Raw genomic sequence first — 20,145 nt, forward strand, 5'->3', positions numbered from 1 at the left:
AATAGTTTCTGTGTTGCTGCTTCTGCCCCAACAAAATGTGTTCTCAGCTGTCCCATGGGTTGTGTTTGCCAGAAAGTGGTGTCGGGGCGTGATGCTGTTCTGTGACTATAGTGCCTCTGTGAAGCTGGTTTTCAGGTGAAGAGTCATAGGTGGAAAGGATGCCAGTAAGCCTATTAAAACACTCAGGTACCTGGTTGACAACAAGCTCCTCTGAAAAATACTGAGTCTGGGCTATGTTGTTTCGTTTTGTTTTTAAGTTCAGTTTTGCTTCTTTTGGGAAAGATGCAGTCTGGACTAGGAGATCTGTATGCATTAAAATTGGTCTGTCAACTCTTCTGCAAGGCACAGGTTGACCAAGTGCTGGAGCCAGTCCTGAGATGAAGGAGATGTAATGGTTTGAATATTTTATTATTAATGATGCTGGCTGCCACCAGATGAGTATCTTGCTTAGCTTAATCTCATGAGAAAGCATTCTCCAATTTGTTTTTTCTCTACTGCAATACATACTGTGCATAGGCAGTTGCTAGAGGCATAAGGATGTAAACTCAGAGGTGACATCAACAGGACTGAAATATAGTGAAGTTAATGTGCAAATGAAAAACTGTTTTCATAGGGTGGACCATTGCTGGCTCCTAGTCCTGCAGCAACCCTGTCATCCTTCCTTCTCAGTGCAAGATTTGCATCAGTGCCAACTTCAAACTTAAATGATCACATACAGCATCTTCAAAACAGTTTATTTTCTTTCCAGTCTGCATCCTCTATGGAAACCCTGTCACCAGCACTAGAAATCTTTCTCCTCTGTCATTCTGTGGGGTTGCCTGGTTGCCTCACTTTACCTTGGTGAGATACCAGAGTCACGCTCCTCTTGTGTCATGGAGATGGGCAAAAATAATAAAATTCTCATTAAGATAAAATTGCCTTTGGGAAGACAGTGGAGCTCTACATTAAGCTCCAGCTTCCAATATGCTGGACCACTGCGTTTTTTTCTTGTGCTTTTATTTCCTGAAGCTTTATTCCTCTAGCTGGCTATTACACTGGAACATGTTCCCTTTGTTTCATCTGCTCTCCCTCCTACCTCAGTGTAGAAGTTGCAGCACCTGCATCACTCCTTGCTACCAGCTGGTTTATTTTGCATTCTCCAAGGATTAAGTTGCCATTTTCCAAGCATCCTTGAAGTCACAGAGTTCCACTTCTACCTTTCTCCCTCTGAGGGCTCCAACCTCAGTGTGACATATTTCTCTTTCTCTTAAAAATGCTCTGGGATTTAATCTAGTCTAATTTTGCATTGCAACCCCTGCAATATCGTTTTACTAATTTAGGTATTTCATCTGCACTGCCTTCTGCTGAAAGGGGCTTTGAAAATCTCCTAACACAAAAATCTTCGACTGATCTTCAAATTGGACTGCCCCAGACTCGTAGTAGGCCTTAGAACCTGCCAGGATCTCCTGCTGCCTGTTGGAGGCAGATGTGGACTATCAGACTTTTAATATTTGGGAAGAAGTCCAGAGAGAAGGAAAGCCAGCAACAGCTGAGCCTAAGTTCTTGCCCTGAGTTACTTTGCTTTGTTTTGTTGTTTTGTTTGGAACAATCGTTTTGTTAATAAAGGTGAGAGCAAGAAAGGTGATACCCTGATGCTGTGATGAAGGTGGCATTTTAATTTGTATTTTGGTGGGGGCTTCATCAGTTTACAGGGAGGGCCAAAAGCCATTGAGAACATTTTTGGGGTCTATTGTGTGAAGAATTGGGAGCGCCCACATGGCAGGAATATTTCCCATAACTAGACATTATTACTCTCAGTCATCAGAAGTTCATCCTGTTTGACATGGTCTTGGCCTGTGATGAAGCCTAGAGCTTCAGTCTTTGCCAAATTAACAGGAAACCAAGATAAACAGACATCTCTAAAGACTTCTGCTACATATAACGTGTACTAACACTTTAAAAATCTTGGAACAATCTGTTTGGATGTTAATGGACCTGAGATGCTGACATTTAATTAAAGGATTTTTTTTCATGCTTTGCAGCTTGATCCATATTGGATAGTAAAAGTGGACAGGACTCCTTGCAGGCTGTAAAGAATTCTTACAAATTAGGGATTGTTCACTATATTGTATTTATAAATCAAACATATCATTTCTCCTTTCAATTCTGAGTTTATTTGTACTCAGAGTGGATGGTCATAAAATGTCCTCCTCTTTTTATGATCTGATCATGGACAGGCTCAGCCATTTTATCTTAGCTTTTGTTTTACTATGTACATAGTTGTTTTGTCATTTCCATTTAATGTCTATAGGATTGTCATTTTTTTACTCGTTAATGTTCCACTGCCTGTCATCACATTTTCTAGTCTATCTGTTCAAGTTGGTTACTGATGGGACAGTTGTGCTCAATAGTTAATTGAGCTGTTAATTAACTGTTTCTAGTTGTGAGGCACTTCTTTAGTGGTATAGAAAGTGTCCTGCATTTTCAAGGAAGAGGTTATGAATTTAAAGATATTTTAAATGTTTCACAAATTGGATAAGATTTGTTGATCTAGCCATTCAGTGCACTGGATGGTCCGTGGGCTGTAATTCAGGAGATGACTTTAGTCTTCCCTGCTTCATCTCTGTCATCTTCTCCCAGCTTTCATTTTTTTAAAATTTTAATTACTTCCTTCAGTTCTCTGAAACAGTAAAATCTCTTCTTCCTTCATTCTTTTTTTCTTTTTTTTTTTTTCCTTTTCTTTTTTTTGCAGAGGTCTCTGGCTCTATTGTCCACCTCCACCTTGTCTTTCACTATGCTGCAATCTCTTCTCCTTACCACACCCTTCTCCCTGCTTTTTTCGCCTCACATATTCTTAATGCCTTCTCTGGAAGTCTATTTTCCTTCCCCCCAGGAATTCACCTCTCCTTTACCCCATTTGTAAGTCTAATTCTTTCCTCTGCTCTTGGTCTTACAGTTTTTACTGACTTTGTGGTAGTGTTTTGGTGTTTTTTTGTTTTTTGTTTGTTTGTTTGTTTGTTGTTTTTAAATATACATATTATCTACAGACTTCTCTCTATCCTCTTTGGAAAGACTGCAGCTGAGACAGGGGTTATTGCTGTTCTGATGAACCATAAACACACGCTTCATATTACTACTTCCCAGCAAGAAGAGAGACAAATAACACTACAGAAACAAAGGGAAGAGCCATTTTCCTTTTTCTCCTCAGGGCCCTGGGTACATTAACAGGTCATAATTGCCCAAACCAGCCTCACATGGGACCCTACCCACTGTCTCCCTAAGGCCCTGCTCTATTTAAGCTCAGGTCTGGGAACCTACTTCTGTTTTGAGTTATGGGATAGGTGTATCCATGCCCACTTCTGTTTTTTGCCTGATCTATCTCACAGCTTCATCTCCAGCTGCAATTCCCTCTACTCCTGACTGGACTGCCTGGATGGACCTGGGAGCTGATTCATCACCTTGCCTTACCTTGGATTGTCACTGGATCTCTGTTGCTATTACTGACCCTGCCCTGCTCACCATGCAAGGTACTGGAGGACTGCACTTGGGTCAATGCCCTGTCTGTGTGGGCAAATCTTGATTCCTCACTCATCCTCCATCATGAAGCAGCCTGGCTCTTCCTGATCCTTACCACTTCTTCAACAATGCTTTATTTCCTTTCAGGGACTTGCATTTAAAGGCTATCTTTTTGCTCAGGCACCTGGTCTCTGAAGGAGGTTGGGAGTATCTGTCAGTGTTCCTGTTCTTCCACCAACCTGTCTCTGCTTGTGGCTGCAACATTGGCTTTGTGTCATAACTGTAAGGAAAGGAACAATACTCTCATACTTGGCAGCCATTCTTCTTTCCTTCCTGTGTGCCCTTTCTCAGCTAGCATTGCCATTTAATTCTGAAGGATTCATGAAAAAGTCATCAGACAGGCAATTTCTTGCTTTCCACCATTTGGTTGTCATCACCATCTTAGGTGTTGAATTCTTAGATTCTAGTTTTGCCCCATAAAAGATGTCAAATGTGTATGGAGATTTTACAGTATTCTAATCAGGTTGTCTTTTTGTCAAAGGAAAAGACCCCCTAATAGGCATTCTCCATGCTTTTTAGAGAATGGTGGTGTTCAAAAAAAAAAAAAAGGTTGCTTATGTTCACTGCCAAAAACAGTATGAGCACTTAAGCGTGTATATATTCCTATAGGAGAACCTGCATTAACAGGGAGTTAAAGCTTTCAGACTGCAAACCACACCAACACGAGCCATTAAAGAAAAAAGGCAGTGAAGAATTTCAGTGTCTTGCCTGTGCTCCACACAATTGTTCTTTATGTTGGCTAGCTTTTGTTCCCTCCCACTGCCCAGATGTTTCCACTTGCACCTGTGAATTTCTGCTTTAACAAAATAAGGGGATCCAGAAACATGAAGCGAACACTTCAAAAATGTAGAAAAGATTCTCATAACTACAGAAGTACAGAACTCACGTTGATTTTTCTCACCACCCCCATCCCCTCGAGGAGAATATGCATCAAACTGAAAAACTAGGTATGCATTGCATATGGATTACTACTTAAGAGCTCGTTCCCCAGAACAATGTTTTTGCAAAGTAGTAAATTCCACCTAACTGGTTCTTGATTACAGCATCTTTTGATTCCCTTTGAAATGACTGTGATAATCAATTCAGACCCATTAATTCTCCCTTCAGATAAAGGGTCTGGTAAGTGTAAGGGAACATCCTACCAAAAAAAAAATAGCAGTGGGATTTTGTGCTTGATGAGAGATACCTCACCTACACTTTTAGTGAAAACCCTGAAGTTCTGGAAGGTGGTTGTGCATCACTCATTCACCATGCCTCATGATTTGGAACACGAGACCCATGTGATGTGAGAAGGTTTATAGAATTTATGGAACTGCCTACTCAGGGGGCAGAAAGTTGTTTAGATTGTTGCTTTGTAGAATGGTGAGTTTAGTTGTATGGAATATGAATAGTGCTGTATGAGATCACTTCTCTTGCCCAGAACTACCTAAGAGCAACAACTTTAGGTAGCATTTCTTGATGGAAGAGCTTAGTGTATATGTATTTTAAAAAGGCATTTGTGTACACATGTAGTGATACTACCAAATAATCTCTAATTATGATAAATGGTGCATGCACACTTGATTTCCGCCCATGTTTTGTTCCTGTATTGTCCCAGATAGGGTTACCTTCCACCAGGCCAAATCTCTTAGGGTACTTTTGTTTGACAAAAACTGCCAAAGAGCTGAACAGGACAGATAGATGGAATCGGAGGGGATTTCTATATATGTGCAAAGACCACTCTTGCAAAGTATGGCTAGCTCAACAATCTCACAACATGTGCAAAATGCAATCTTTCTGCCTCAAAGCTGCAGGACTAAGTACTGGGCTTCTACCACCAAGGGAAATGGATTAGATGGGGACAGGTTGGAGACCATATGGAAAAACAGAAGTCTCCAGCTCCAGCACCTCTAAGAGGGTGGGTAGCATGTTGGACACAGCAGTATTGGAGAGACCCCCCAGTTCCAGCAGTGGACATCACAGCAGATATCCTGTCTCTTCTCTGGGTGGTGGCAGCTGTGGTAGTGGGAACCAACCTGGTTCACCACAGATCTGGCCATAGACAAAGCAACCTGTGGACTATAGCTATTCTGCTGTCCTAGACCACAGCTAACCTTGTCTGTTCTTGGGGCTGGTCTGCTGCAAAAGTTTTCATATTCTTATAAAAGCATTGTTTTCTGGGAGAACTTGCAGCATGCAGTGTTTAGCGTGCCTGCATGGCTTTTTCAGACTCGTGGTCTCAGCACCCACGGTCTATGGTGACTCAGCATGGCTAGGGATGGGATCTTGGATCTTGCTGAAAAGTGTCTCAGATCTCCGCTGTGTCATGGCACTTGCTATAAGCTCTAGAAAATTCTTAAGCTCCTGCAGCTTGACATCACAAAAACATGTAAATATAAAGAACCTATTCAAGATAAATTACGGTGGCTGCTAGAACACTTGTAATTTTCTCTCCCTCTGAGTCCTGTTCAGTTGGATTCATGTCACGCAGGAGGTTAAGAATCTATTTTCCATTTCTATGGGGCATAGTTTTCAATGTGCATGCCAATTAGAAGCTATATAATTTTTCTCATTAACAGCCTTAACTTAAACAGCCAAAAAGACATTTGTGCCCACGTTTCCACCACTTGCATTCCAGCCTGGTGTACTGCTGTATTTATTTCACCTAACCATATAATAGTTACATAAAGTAACTCTCTTGGGTTCCTTTCTCTTCGCTCACTGCTCCCTCCAAGTCCACTCAGTACTGTTATTTGTGTTTGGTCTGCTTTGAGACTGCCCTCCCCCCCCCAAAGGTTTAAATAGCCAATGTACTGCTGATATGGTTCATCAGGACCTAATACATGTCTCAGGAGAGCAACAGGCTTGATAGAGTACTTGAGGCAGAGCTGGTAACAAGCACAGGAACAACAGGAAGAGGCTACGGAATTAATTGTACTCTACCCATCTGCAGAAGGGTTGGGCTGCTTGATGACCCAGTCAGGCTGACAACATTGTGCAAAGCCACCAAGCACTTTTGCTTGCCCTCGAGTAATGCTGACAGTCATCTGGGGCTTTGACACTCAAGTTGTGGCAGTCTGGTGTTGAAGAATGGATCCTTCGGGAATATTTTAAGGTTCCAGTGCTGCCTGCTGACATCTGCCAGGTGAAGATTTGGTGCTCAGTACTCAGGAGATGGATGGAGTTTTGAATGCTGAAGGAGATTTGTTTCCTCTCTCCTGCTCAGATAGTAGGTGTGAATTTAAACTAGTGGAGACAGGGTATTTTCAGTGTTGTATTTCTTAGAATTTAATTAACTAGTTGTCCTACTGAACCTGTTCTTCCCACTTCATCCTGTGTTACAAAATAAGTCTATATCTTTCTGTTCCTGATGAAATGATGTGCTCCCAATGGAAGCATGCATGTTGCTTTCAGACGTGTAGAGTTAGCAGCCTGCTGAGGGGGATGAAGTTGACATGTTGTCTTGAGATAACCATCTTCTGTCTCCAGAGAAAGGCAGATGCCCCAGGGTCAGCAAACATTCTCTTCTGAGTTTTAAACTTTTGTTTATGGAAGTAAGGGAAGAAGAGGATATCAAAAGAAAAGACAGAACATATCTATATGCTTACATCAAAACTAATTGGCAAATATGGAGCTGTGGAGGTACTGACCTTGTTGTGTAATCCTGTCACTCAAGGGATGTTATTCAGCCCAATATATGTTAAGACGCCAGAACAGAGAGTACCCTCTTAGCAAGCCTGGCACAGAATAGCAGTTACCAGTCAGTCTGGAGATTGGGTCTATTGAAATTTTCTTTAAAGGATGTTTTCAGAGTAATGTGTTGAGCATCAATTATATCAGAGATGTAAATCATACTGAAACTCCCTTGCACTGTGCATCTGAGGCATGTCATCCATATTTCTGAAGTCTCAAGCACTCCAGCCAATCCAAAAAAATTTTGACAACTGGTTTCAAGCATGTCCCTCTGCTGAGGCTGCTCTTTGCAGCAAAGGAATCTGAAAATTAGTATTTCCCTAAAGGCTACCGCTTTATTTTTAGCAGAAGGAGCATAGGTCTACAAAATCCCCTGGAATGTGATATTAATTTAGCTGATATAATTCCTCTTTCAAATCATTCTTCTAATGTCTTAAGACAGTATGCTCTGTTTGCACCTCTGCTGGATTTGATGTTTTGTCACCTAAAGTTACTTGTATGGACATCCTGCTATTAGTTACTGCAGGAAGGACAGGCTACAACTTCCTTTGTTCTGAGTCCAAATCTGCTTCGAGTGTCAATAAAACAAATCTTATTACAGCAGGAACTCAACAGTAGTGGGTAAGAGTATTAAAAGAATTGTGTGCACTTGCTTACTAGTATATAAAAATTAATCTATGGAGGTAAAACAATTGCTGTGTGCACCTGATTACTAGTATATAAAACAATCTACGGAGGCAAAGGAACAGATAGATGGAAGTGAACCCATGACAGCTGTATCATATAGCACCCAATTTGTCATGCAAGTGTCACTTGTATCTAGCCTTCACCATGTATATACTGTTGGATGGGATCATTCATGCCTTACTACGCTGATGTGGTCAGGCATAATTCTTCAAAAACACAATTCATTAGAACCCCAGTTTCTTATTCAAAAGTACTCAGAAGGGGAGAACAGAAATTGTGAGTTATTTCAGGAGAAAACCCAACATCTGATGGCAGAAACCTGTTCTAACTGTAGCCTACAACAAGTACAAATGCTTTGAGGGTGTCATATTCTGAGTGGAGACCTTCAGTAGTATAAGACATCTATCTAGGCATCTGACTCTTACTTGTGCCTATTTTTTTCTATAAATCTTATCACTAGAAAGAAAGTAGGAGCGGAAAAAAAGCTTCTTATTCATACAGGCATTTTTGAGTGATGCAGATACTACAAGTTTGAAGCAATACTTAAAACTCTGTAGTGTCCGTTCTTCTGTAATATCCAGCCTTACAAACTACATTAATAGAATACTGTTACAGTTGCAAAGTACTCAAAGATTAGGAAATGAGAACTACATTCTGCAACCTGAATTCAATCCCCCCCCTTTTTTTTTCTTCAGATTACAATTCCTAATCACACAATACAGTGACTTTTGCCAGACCTGTACTTTATTTGATGTGCAAAAAGGTCAGTTGTAGACTTCTTGGCACTCTTCAGTATCTTCACCTCTCTTACCCATGCCAGATTTTTTCATCCACGCAATCCTGTTTTTCAGCTTGTATCCCAACTCCCAATCAAATCTCTCATTTTCTTTTTGTCTCCCATGGAAGAAATAAACTCTCCATTCTCAGCTGCAGTATCTATCCCTACCAGGACTCAAGTAGCCAGGGGAATCAGCTCATAAAAACTGCTTTGCTCCTGCAGTGATGCATAGAAAAGAAAAAATATCACTTGCTCTCTTGGATGAGTAGATACAAAAAAATTCAAAGGAGGGTGAGCTTTCATAGCTGTTGTATTAGACTAGCTAACACTAGAAAGAACAAGAGGTGTAAGCTCAACTTATGAGTATAGATTCTTTGAAGATGCAGCTGTCCCCTTTATCGAGCCTCTACTAATCACACAGTGATTTTTAAGGGTTTACATAAGAAAAACTCCACTTATGTCCATGCAGTAGTGGCATTGTTCCCTAGCAGAATTCTCAGTTGATTGCTTAAATCCGTCGCTAGCTTTGAGAGTCTAGCTGCTGACCACCCAGTAATGTGCAGCTGACTACCACCTCTCAAACTTGTAGCAGATTATCCTGTACAAAAAGGACAGGAAACTAGTCCTTCCTTTCAATGAGCTAATTGAGAAAAGTGTCACTCTCCTATACTACAGCGTAGTAATTGCCATAGTAGAGATAACACTGAATTTGCCATAAAGCTTGTTCTCAAGAAGTTGCATCTTTTTCATCTTAATCTGAGAGAAGGTAAAATACAGTGCCTCCTAATGATGATTACTTATCTTGGCTGCATCTATTTTGCCTTTGGTTATTCTGAGTGGAAGAAGGTGGGAAAAGAGTTTCAAAAAGCCATTGGTATCAAGCCTGGTTCTGGAGAAATTTTGAGTCGTTTCTTTTCATTGGAGTTACTTTAATATCATCTGGCATAGAAGCAATAAGGCAGCACACTTGGAAATATTGTCAACATAGACAAAGGGCGCCATGCCAGCATAATTTCTGATTATAGTGCTGTGATCTTGTGCATTGGAGAAGTGGTATTTAAAATTATTTTCACTATCTGTAGATAAAATTCTTTTAACTGACTTAAGTACATGTTGATTTCATTGGAAACTTTGCTTGATCTGGTCTTTTTTTTTTTTTTTTTTTTGAGGTACTACAGGAACTGTGAATTCTGATACCACCCATGATAGTAAAAGCTTATTCTCTTCCTCGGCACACAATCTGATACTGACTGCAATCTTAGAGTAAGTAGCAATGCCAGCACCTCTGTGGTTGCCAAGTTCAGAGAAGCAAATACACGCACAGAGTGTATAATACCAATTGAATTGGTTGGGCTTTTTTGTATCTGTTGCTGGGTTTCTTCAATGTCACCTTCAGACTTTGAAGGACTGTCCTTTTTCTGAGCCCACATTGTCGGCTTGGCCTCTAGTATGTCTAACAGCTTTAGTTTCACCTAAGAATCAATGAAAAAGCCCAACTGTGTCAAGATGCCATCTGAATCACAGAATATTGAAGTGTTAAAATACTTCTCTGGGAAAGAAAAGGTGTGTAATGTTGACAGGTTCATTGGCGCTAGTATTGGTCTTGCCTTGTTGTTTGACCTTAGCATCAACTTCTCTATAACTGCTGGTGAGACTGAAAAGGATTATCCCTTTGTTACTGACAGTTTCACTGTTGAGATGGGGTGACCTTTCCTATTCTTTTGCCAATGTAGCAAGCCCAGATCATAGTCCACAACTTCTCAAATGCCAGCAAGAACACAGAAACTTCCTTTAGCATTGACAGTCTTGGCTACAGAGAGCTGGATGCTGCTCACCGTCGCATCTCAGCCCTGCCAAAGGAACCTTTTAGTTTATTAACAGTACGCTTCTGAGATGCACACCATTTGTTGTCACTAGATGAGTTCACGTTTGTATGCTTGTCTGTTTAGATTACAGTTCCTGTTCATATTCAGAAATAAGATACATAAACTTTCGTTGTGCTTTTTTTTGTCTAACAAGGATGTGGAAGTGGACTTCGTTCTGTCAATTTTGTAAAACTGCCAAAAAAAGACTTATATCGTGCTGTCTAGTTGTTGAGATGACCACAAAGCAAACAAGCCGGTGTCATTAAACAGGATGTGGGTTTTGTTTTACCCTCCCTTCATTGAACAGCAGCAGCTAAAATGCACTTTCTTCTTTCCAGAAAAATCCTCTAGGAAATGTTTAAAAGTATGGCCCTCAGTGGGAGAGGGGGAAATACAGAAATTCTAGATCTGACTGATAATTATGGTCATTTGTTTTTGTTCAAAAGTATTCCTATTTGACTCATTTGGTAGTGACTTTTAAGTAAATTTGGGGTAATTTATTTCTGTACACTCTGTTTTTAATTCAGGCATTTTTATCCAGATTGTAGAGGCCTGACCATTGATACAAAATTTAGAATTATTTTAACAAATATTGATATAATCCATTAGCTTGTAATAGATGTATGTTATCATTCATCTATTTTAGTTTGTTTACATTCTACATCTACACTTATTCTTTAGGAATGTGTAAGTATTTTTTTTGGTCAGACTTATGAGAGCTTTAATATAAAATCAGCATGTAGGTGACAGCCAGATGTGTTGCTGCTACTCTAGGTGCCCAAGGAAGCAATCAAAGCACCCTCCAAACATGCTAAACACACTGAGTTAAGAATATTGGAGCTGACAGATGAAGTTGGCCATGAAGGACATTGCTTGGACTGCATGGAAGTTGATGGACATCTTAACACTGTTTACTTAATCATCAGAAGGCTTACTGTTGTTGGCTGTCTGAAGAGGCTATTTGACTGTGGGAATTACTCATTTGTCACAGGTATTCTCAGAGTTTATATAACTGGCAGTTATTTCTGCCTTCTGGCAGAAACACACTGTCAATGATTGAATGAGCCTTCTCGCTCTTTTAAAGAAGACAGAATTCTTCAACTACTGTAAGGCCAGTTTTCCTTCTAATTAGCATCCTGGCTCTAGGGAGGCCTGTATTGGTAACACTTTCAGAAGTTAATGAAGCTATTCTGAAAACAATTCAACCTTCCATGTATAAGGCAGGTGCTTCTAATGGAAACAAAAGGTCTTGTTTTGATCAGGTAGAGCATCCTCATTTTCACCTGAGAAATGACAGATGTCCTTAGATAAATTAAAATCTAAATGTGTAAGGCTAAGAGTGGAAGAGCAATACACTGTGCTTTTTAATATTTCTAGTAAGGATAGCAGATACTAATTATATAGGTCTACAACTCAGTTGAGTCTTGTCATAATTTTATTTAGCTTTCATACTGCAGGGCAATAATTGGAGAAGCGTAACAAAAGAAAATAGATTGCAACAAGAGAGAGAGATGTACCCAGTACTTTGGGGCTGAGATGAAGCAAAGAGAAATTACTAAAATGAAACTTCATAAAATTGTGCGTATATGTATATACGTGTATATATATATTTTCCCAGAACACAGACTGGGACACAAAGGATAGTAGAGACTGAATACCACAGAAAGCACTGCAGCTACTCCACTGACTTCAACATACCTTGATTTATGTTTAAGAGTACCTGGGTCAGTTTCACATTGCTAGATAGGGAAGTTTAAAGTTACTTCAAAGTTTGTTGAGTGCTGCTTTTCTTCACCAGAAGTTTCTGTAAATGGAAAGATACATGTTAATACAGACTAGTTATGCTACAGTACATTTATCCAGGATTTCACTGCAGATAGCATAGGTGTGAAGACTCCTTTGTTAGAAAACAAACAACAACAACAAACAGTACCACTTCAAACACAGCACTTGTTACTGTATAGGATGTACTTAATCATTACTGAAAACTCTGGAAACATTGGCATTAACTTTATAGAGTTCAAAATAGTCTTTTGAGTTCCATGAGTGAGATTAGCAAAATAGTAAGCAATTATTTCTACAAGTAAAAATACGAAATTGACTTGACCACCATCTTGGTAAGTCCCAACTAAATCTGATTTCAGTTTAACTTCATAAAATTAAAGCTGCATCATGTTTACTCTTCCTTAGTTTTTATGGTTTTAAAAACACCATTCCTTCTATTAAAAACATTATTCTAAAAACAAAAAAATCTAAATTACTAAGTCATAACAAAGGAAAATTAGTAACTGGCAGCAATGGTAAAACAGAAAATCTACGGAAAGTTTTCTCAGAGGTTCAAGGTAAACAAATAGAGGAAAAGGCCCCTTTCCTTCCACTTTTCTTAGACCTAGTACTATAGCATAGTACTAAGACCCAGAATTAATGTTTACCTTCTTGTGTCAAGAAGTACAACTGAATTCCAGGAGAAACCCATATAAAATTCAACACAATTTATCACAGAACGTTCAGTTTATTGTCAGAAATTTATTTTGGCATAGAAGAGAAATATTGATGTTTTAATAATTTAATTATATTTGAATTCTAAAAGTTTTAGGTTTTCATTATATTTTCTAGTTATTTAAAAGCATGTATTTTAACAGGCTTTTTTTCAGTTTCTCTAAGTGCAGGGACTCTGCATTTTGTTCTGGCTTTCCTGTTTGTTATTGTTCTTTTTTTTGTTTTGTTACATGCACAGGAAAATCTGCATTAAATTTTAATTTAGTGTCCATAGTGGAAAGCTTATGTAACAGAGCTTCCATTTTACAATCAAGAGCTGGAAAATTACAGATTATATTTCATTCATTTCCTGTCTAAAAGATTTTTCCAAGTACAAAAGATGTTGTGGCCTTCAGTAGTCCTGTGTTCACTGCAGTGTCAGATGATAATAAGAATCTCACAAGCTAGGACTTGCTTCAAACTTCTGGTTTTGCTCTTCATGCTCTGAAACCATTAACAGTTGTGCAATTTTGCATATAGAAGTCAAGAGCAGCAATTTATGAACAGAGTCCTAACCTTCTGCATTGAAGTGGATCAGTTAACACAATTCAGCCAGCCCTGCTAAACCAGATTTGAACTTCTGTTCCCTGTGAGAATAGCCTGAATTGTTGATTTCTATGCAGAAGTAGTTATTTTATCAATTCCACACAAAAGCTGCTCACGGAGGACTTAGTTTTGTCTGTGCATGTCCCATATCTTGAGTGTGATGCAGCAGCATCAGCCTTGCTACGTATTTAAAATGCTGATTAATCACAGGAGTGTGTGTTGAGGAATGGGGGCACAGAAGTCAAATTTCCACAGAAACCTGTCACATAAAGCACTATTAGAGCAGTAAAGAACTTTTAAGTTACCTGCTGAACAAATCACTTTTTTTTCAAAAGACCTCATGTTGGTTGACTTCAACTAAAAAATGAAGCAGCTGTAAGAATGTCACAAGGACTTCATTGGTGTGAATGGGAGACAAACTTCATGTACATTCTTAGTTTGAATACTTGTGGGCCTTAGACCGCTTCTTCTCCTTCACTTAAAATGGCTATATTAGAAACAGATTTTGTTCTTTTAATCAAAACTCATCTAGTCTGTAAATGTTCAGTGTCTTATGAACAGACTTAGTTCTCTCTACTGATGTTCTAGTGTAGTGAAAATACTACAATGTATTTGAAGACATGCACTCTTATGACTTTGTCTCCTTTCTCCAATAAGGAAAAAAGACTAAACACTTGTGTGGTAATTCATACCAGTATAATTTATTGTATTGTGCATTGGAGGTAACCCCCTAAGAGCTCTTATAAAAGTCTTTATATTAGCACCATCTCAAAAACATTTCTATTCAAAAGCAAATGTCTGGTTTACATATTTTTTTATTAATAAGATTGTTAAAACTTTTGGATTTACAACCTTAAATAACTGTTTATTTTTAAAAACTCTATACTTGACATTACTATAGGTTTTGCTTTTTAATGTAAGTAGACCTCTTGCTCCAGAACCTATGTAGCTTCTCGCAGAAGTTTCTTTCTGGCTGAATGAGATCTGAAGTGCAAATATTTGCAGCTAATTTTTATTTTTACATGTCCTTGGCATAAGTATCCTTCTGTGCTCGTTTTTTACTCCATGTCCAAAGCAACTGCCACTTCAGGATCTTCAAGGACAAAGACTTATGGAGTGATTTTATGATTAATATGAAAAGATTACTTGTTTATAAACATAGTTTCTGAAAAACTCTATCTTCACAGATAGTTCCTCCTCCTGCCCATGTTAGTTCTTGTAACCTGGTGGTAATCATTCTCAGCCAGAGCTTGATGAATGCTCCTGTGGGCTTGAACAACTGTTGTCCATTTTGCGTAGGAAAGCAGCCTGACAGATGCAGAGCAATTTCAAGTACAATACTTTGCTGCAGTATTAAGCTCCATCATTTGTCATGTATGGAGGTACATTAGACAACCCTAATAATCCATGCTGCTCTTAAAACCTAAGAAATGTTGCGGGTGCTGAGACTTCCCTGCTCTAATAGTAGGAAAGAACATTATGAATCTGCAGATATTGTTCAGTATTTTGTAGGATCAGACTGACAACTTACCAGTCTTTAAGACACAGCATGAGACAAAAAAATGTTTATCTGTTGAGACTTCCAGTGATAGGCACTAGACAACCTGGTTTTCTTAATAATGAAGCCGTATATACAATCTTGTTTCCTCCTTCATACATCTCCAGCAATTCTTTCATCATGACTGTCACCAAAGCAGTTACAAACCTTCACCAGTGCAAGAAAAGATAAAGACATGTTATTACATGATAGCTGATCCTTTAGCTTCACTTAGGAGAATGGACCGAATAACTCGCTTCAGTATAGCTCATTTCTGACTTTGATCTGCTCACGAAAATAAGTAGTGTAATAGAGACTGATCTGTATGTTACTGTAGCTTTCCCAAAAATCATTCAGATCCAAATTCAATTCTTTTTAAAGACACACAGAGGTGTTTTTTTTTTTAATCCAAAATAGTTTCTTAGTTGTCAAAATATGTCAAAATATGTCAAAATTTTAAGTCACTAACACTTATGTGATATCACTGGCATGTTCAACTTCGTGATTTACTCCAGTTCATCTGATACCACTCCTGACTACAGCAGCAGTCACTGCTGGCGGCAGAATACTAAGTTTGACGGACCGATGCCTTAATCAAGTCTGGCAAACACTATCTTCCCATGAATAATCTGCTCCAGAGTTCACAGCATTTTGGTATAGCATACTGCAAAATATAACTTCTGCCCACAGTACAGCAACTTCTGAGTAAGTTATAGCCTTTAAGTAGTCAATGTGAGCAATTAGCATCTCTGGTACCCTTTCCTGAACAACATTCTTCCCTAAAACATTCCTTTATTGTTCTGGAGAAAGAAAGCAATAAGTACTGAATGGCATCCCTGTTATTTCTACTTCTCATTATTTACATTATTACTCAAAGCACGTGTCTACTTTCCTTCCTCTTCCATTCTAAGAACGGATCAATGCCTTTTTAAAACTGAATTGTATTCACGTTTGCTCCCCTCCCGTAATTTCTGCCCTGCTCGTACTTCTCAGGAAATTTCAGATCCCCTCCGCGCCCATACACAGAGCTTATCGTACGGTCCTCTCAGCATGCTAATGTGGTGAAACAATCCATTTTACGCGGACGATGGGGCGAAATAAAACCGATGAATTAAAATAACGAGGAAAAAAAAAAAAAAAAGAGCCTTGATGACAGCTCTGTGCCCGTGGTGTGGGGGAATAAGGTGCGTTCATCGCTTCACCGGCACGCAGGAGGACACGGGCAGGGAGGCTGGCAGAGGAGGCGCTCGATTCGGGCGTGTTACCGGCGGTAGGAAGCCGGGTGCTCGCCGCCGGGCACCCCGTGGCCGGACACCCCGCCGCCCCCGACCGGGGGCACCCCCGGCTCTCCCCTCACTCACCCCGGCGGCCGGGCCCAGGTGCGGCGGCCCCGGGCGCCGCTCGGCGAGGCCGCCGCTGGTTGGGCGCCGGGCGCCTGTCGCTGGGCGGTGTGTCACGGGCTGGCTCCGCCTCGGCCCCGCGCCTCCGCCCGCCCATGCACAGACATGACACAGACACACAGGCACTGCAGCTGCCGCTGAGCCCCGGGCAGAGCGGCGGAGGCGAGCGGGCGGTTCTCGGTAGCCGCCGGTAGGCAGCGGCAGCTGCCCTGCAAGCCCGCCTCCGCCTCGGGCCGCCGGCGGCGGGCAGCCTACGGCGGCGGGACCCGCAGGGGGCAGCCTGGCACCGGGCGCCGGAGGGAGCCGGCGGGGGAAGGCTGGCAGCGGGGAAGGGGCGGGAGGCAAGGAAGGAAGGAAGGAAGGAAGAAAGAAAGAAAGGGGAAGGGGGCAGCCTGGCGCTCGGACCCGGAGGCGGCTGCCGGGTAGCGGCACGGAGCGAGCCCGGGCAGAGCGCGGCACCCAGCGGCCGCTGAGGCTGGGCCGGCAGCGGTAGCGGCGGCGGTGCCGGAGGAAGCCTCCCCGTGCCCGGCAGCGCCGTGCCGGTGACCTTCCCGGGGCCGTTCGCCCCTCGCCAGGCCTCGTCTCCCCGCGGAGATCGCGTACCAGGCCCCGGGGAGAGGCCGGGAGGCCGGCCCGCATTCCCCCCCCGTCGCCCCCGGGTCCTGCTGGCCGCCGGCGGGGCCTGTGCACCGCGCGGCTGGCCGCCGGGGAGAGGGGCGGGGAAGGCGAGCGGGACGGCCGGCCGGGGCCGGGCTGCGCCTCGGGACAGCAGCGGGGAGCGGGCAGGCCCCGAAGAGAGAAAGAGAGGGAGAGCCGGGCGGAGGAGGCGCATCCCGGGGAGAGCGGGGTCCTCCCCGCCGCCCTCCTCCTCCTCATCCCCATCCCGCGGAGAGTGGAGCCGCCGGTGCCGCCCCGCCTGGGACCCGCCGGCTGACACCCCTCCGGGGACCGAGCCGGAGCTGCCCGCCCCCCCGGAGCGAAGGGGCAGAAGAACCGCTTGGCTGCCCGGGCAGGGGGGAGCTGGGCGGCCCGCCGCCGCCCGGGAAGGTGAGTGCCTGCTCGGGTCGTAGCGCTGCGCTTACCGTTTTACCTCCCGAGCCCCTCTTCCCCCAGCCGGGGGCTTGCCCTGCCCGGCGAGGGGGAGCCGGGGGCTTCCACCCCGGCAAGGAGTCCCGCCGGCCCGGCTGCCGAGCCGCTCCTGCCCGGGGCCGAGCTGGAGTTTCACCGGGACGCCGAGGCGCGTTCCCCCTCCTGCAGCCCGGGAGACTTCGGCAGTCACCTCCTGTCCGGGAGCTGTGTCGTTAGAGCGTTCATCCGTGCTCACCAGGGGGTTGGGAAAGCAGCAACTTGCGGCCTCTGTGGAGGTGACATGAAGTTTGGTAATGCCTTACGTAACACTTTTTGGAGGGACTCCTAGCCCTTGCGTTGTGCCCCGTTTTGTTTCCAGAGAACAAGTGATCTCCTTTCTTTGTGGAGCATCGTACAAGTGCTCCTTGTATGTGTTTTCACCTGAGTACGGTGTCTCCTGCTTTGTTCAACTTGGAACGGGGGCATTGCTAGAGAGCAGATAGAGCCTGCTTTTTTCCAATATGTATCGTTAAACTCGTTAAATTCGCCTGAGGAGGCATCTGAACTGTTGTTACAGGGTCTTACCTTTTTGTGTATGTCTAGTGCTTGGTTTTTATTACACTCTTAAAATTATTACAGGAGACATTTTCACAGCCGTGACTGTCATTTATGTATTCTGGAAGGTATAGATGCCAGGATAGAAATACTAATGAATCAAAAGTCTTCTAAACAGCGTTAGCTTTCATTTTATACAATTTCAGTGCTAGAAGGAAGAGAAAGCCCTAGGCTAAACAAAGTGCTACGTTAAAACCAGATTTGGCAATAGCCAACAGATCAGCACATTTCATTTAATGAAATCTTCTGGATACAGATTATTTTTCTTTGTATAGTATCTATTATTTTACTTGCTTAGAAACAACACGGGAATTAGGTAAGTCAGCTGAAAGGTTTCCTTGTTTTCCGTTTCCCTGCAGTTTCTTTAAGTGGTCATCGTCTACTTAAAAAAAAAAAAAATGTTACTTCACACAAAAAGATAGTGTAGTGATTTGCTACATGTTCTTTAGACTCCTACTGCATAGGTACGCTAGGGGGACTAGTTTGGTGGTGTTTTTTTCCCATTCACTGGTGAAAATGCACAGACTAATGTAATAACGCATATAAAAAGAAGTCTTCTTTCCTTGCCGTATAGCATTCCATCATTAGTCTATAAACTTAAAGGAAGAATCGTATGTATAAATGTAGATGATGAGTTCAGGGCAGGGGAAATATTTTAACAAAATCATTCTACTTCATTCTATGTTCCCTGCTGCAAACGGAGATAAGTTATCAAAGGTTAGTTTACTTATAAGAACAGAACAATCAAACAGATCCCCCAAACCTCCTCAGTCTGTTGCATTTTTTTTTTTTATGGAGAAATGAACAAGGTGGAACAGGTCTCCCTAAGCTTCTTGAAAACTGCAAATTGCTGATAAGTATTACAAGTTTGAAATGTGGAATTCTTATTGCTTAGGTGTCCTGTGACGGCCCCTGATCAGCAAGTCATGTAGAAGCCGCAGGAACTGCAGTCTCTGATGGATAATTGGATTGGTAGGTTCTTCTTATGTTTTTTTTTTCCTCATTTAATTGCCCACTTGTGATAGCAGTTTCCTTTTCTCCACCCTGTTGATTTTTAATTCCTGCAGTTTTTGATTTATGTTGTGTGTTGCATCTTTTCTGTTCGAAGTACATACGCCCTTCTCAGTTGCTGGTAAGGGAAGTACAATATTTTCATGACAGTATGTGGCAAGATTAATGTCTTTATTAATATCAGAAATATTCATGGCAACTTTTTTTCTCCTGTGTTCAGGTGTTATAAAAATAAGTTTTTTCAGGTCTGGGGAAATATGCACTGGATTTCTTTAAAGGCATTCTGAAAATAGTATTACTTATATATTGGATTCTCTGTGTCATCTATTCAGTCTACTGGAATTCCAAGGTATAGTCCCTCAGAAAGCCAAAGTACAGAGCGTTGTGAATGACTAGATGTCTTTTGGAAGCATTAAGATATGTCACCAGCTTGGTCTGCTGAAATTTCAGAGTGCAGGACATAATAGTAGCAAAAGTAGTATTCTTGAATGAATTACAGAAAACTGGTAAAACTAGGCATACGCCTATGTATTTTATACCAGACAACTGATAAAACTTCCTTGCACATCCATGTCATTAAACAGAAGTATTATTAAGTTTTAAAGGAGCAATCCTCCAAAATATAACTTGTTTTATTATTTCTTGCTTAATTATTTATTTTTACCTAGAATAAATGGTCAATTGTCAGTAGACGCTTACTGGAATACTCTCCTCTCTCATCTTCTTTCTGTTTTCCATTTGGTGCATGTGCATTTATAATAGCAATCCTAAAAAAAAAAAACAAGCACGCACATTCACAAAACAGACGAAAACCAAAGCCATTTTGTCAGATGTTTGTTAACTGAAGGCTAATAATGAGTAAAATTTACAATC

General features: G+C 41.7%; 1 protein-coding gene and 2 long non-coding RNA genes across 6 annotated transcripts in view; 2 read left to right on the forward strand and 1 right to left on the reverse strand.

The window, feature by feature from the left end:
- Nucleotides 1-863: 863 nt before the first annotated feature.
- On the reverse strand, nucleotides 864-16,524 carry LOC136790838 (uncharacterized). Of its 4 annotated transcripts, none has more exons than XR_010831591.1 (3): nucleotides 15,173-16,524; nucleotides 12,256-12,361; nucleotides 864-7,073 (listed from the first exon to the last, which is right to left on the reverse strand). It is a non-coding gene; the product is annotated as an uncharacterized lncRNA (long non-coding RNA). The 4 variants fall into 4 exon arrangements; XR_010831589.1 differs by having other exon boundaries at nucleotides 864-8,908; XR_010831590.1 differs by having other exon boundaries at nucleotides 12,256-16,524.
- LOC136790837 (uncharacterized) lies at nucleotides 3,387-11,737 on the forward strand. The gene is made up of 3 exons (XR_010831587.1): nucleotides 3,387-3,506; nucleotides 9,862-9,955; nucleotides 11,332-11,737. It is a non-coding gene; the product is annotated as an uncharacterized lncRNA (long non-coding RNA).
- A 150-nt stretch (nucleotides 16,525-16,674) lies between the features above and the next one.
- LARGE1 (LARGE xylosyl- and glucuronyltransferase 1) overlaps nucleotides 16,675-20,145 on the forward strand; it is a 283,073-nt gene continuing 279,602 nt past the window's right edge. Inside the window, exons 1-2 of the mRNA XM_048059080.2 lie at nucleotides 16,675-17,625; nucleotides 19,157-19,233. The gene's annotated coding sequence lies outside the window, so the exon portion shown is untranslated. The remainder of the gene's footprint in view (nucleotides 17,626-19,156; nucleotides 19,234-20,145) is intronic.

Source organism: Anser cygnoides, chromosome 1 (genome assembly GCF_040182565.1).
Source record: "Anser cygnoides isolate HZ-2024a breed goose chromosome 1, Taihu_goose_T2T_genome, whole genome shotgun sequence".
NCBI lineage: Eukaryota > Metazoa > Chordata > Aves > Anseriformes > Anatidae > Anser > Anser cygnoides.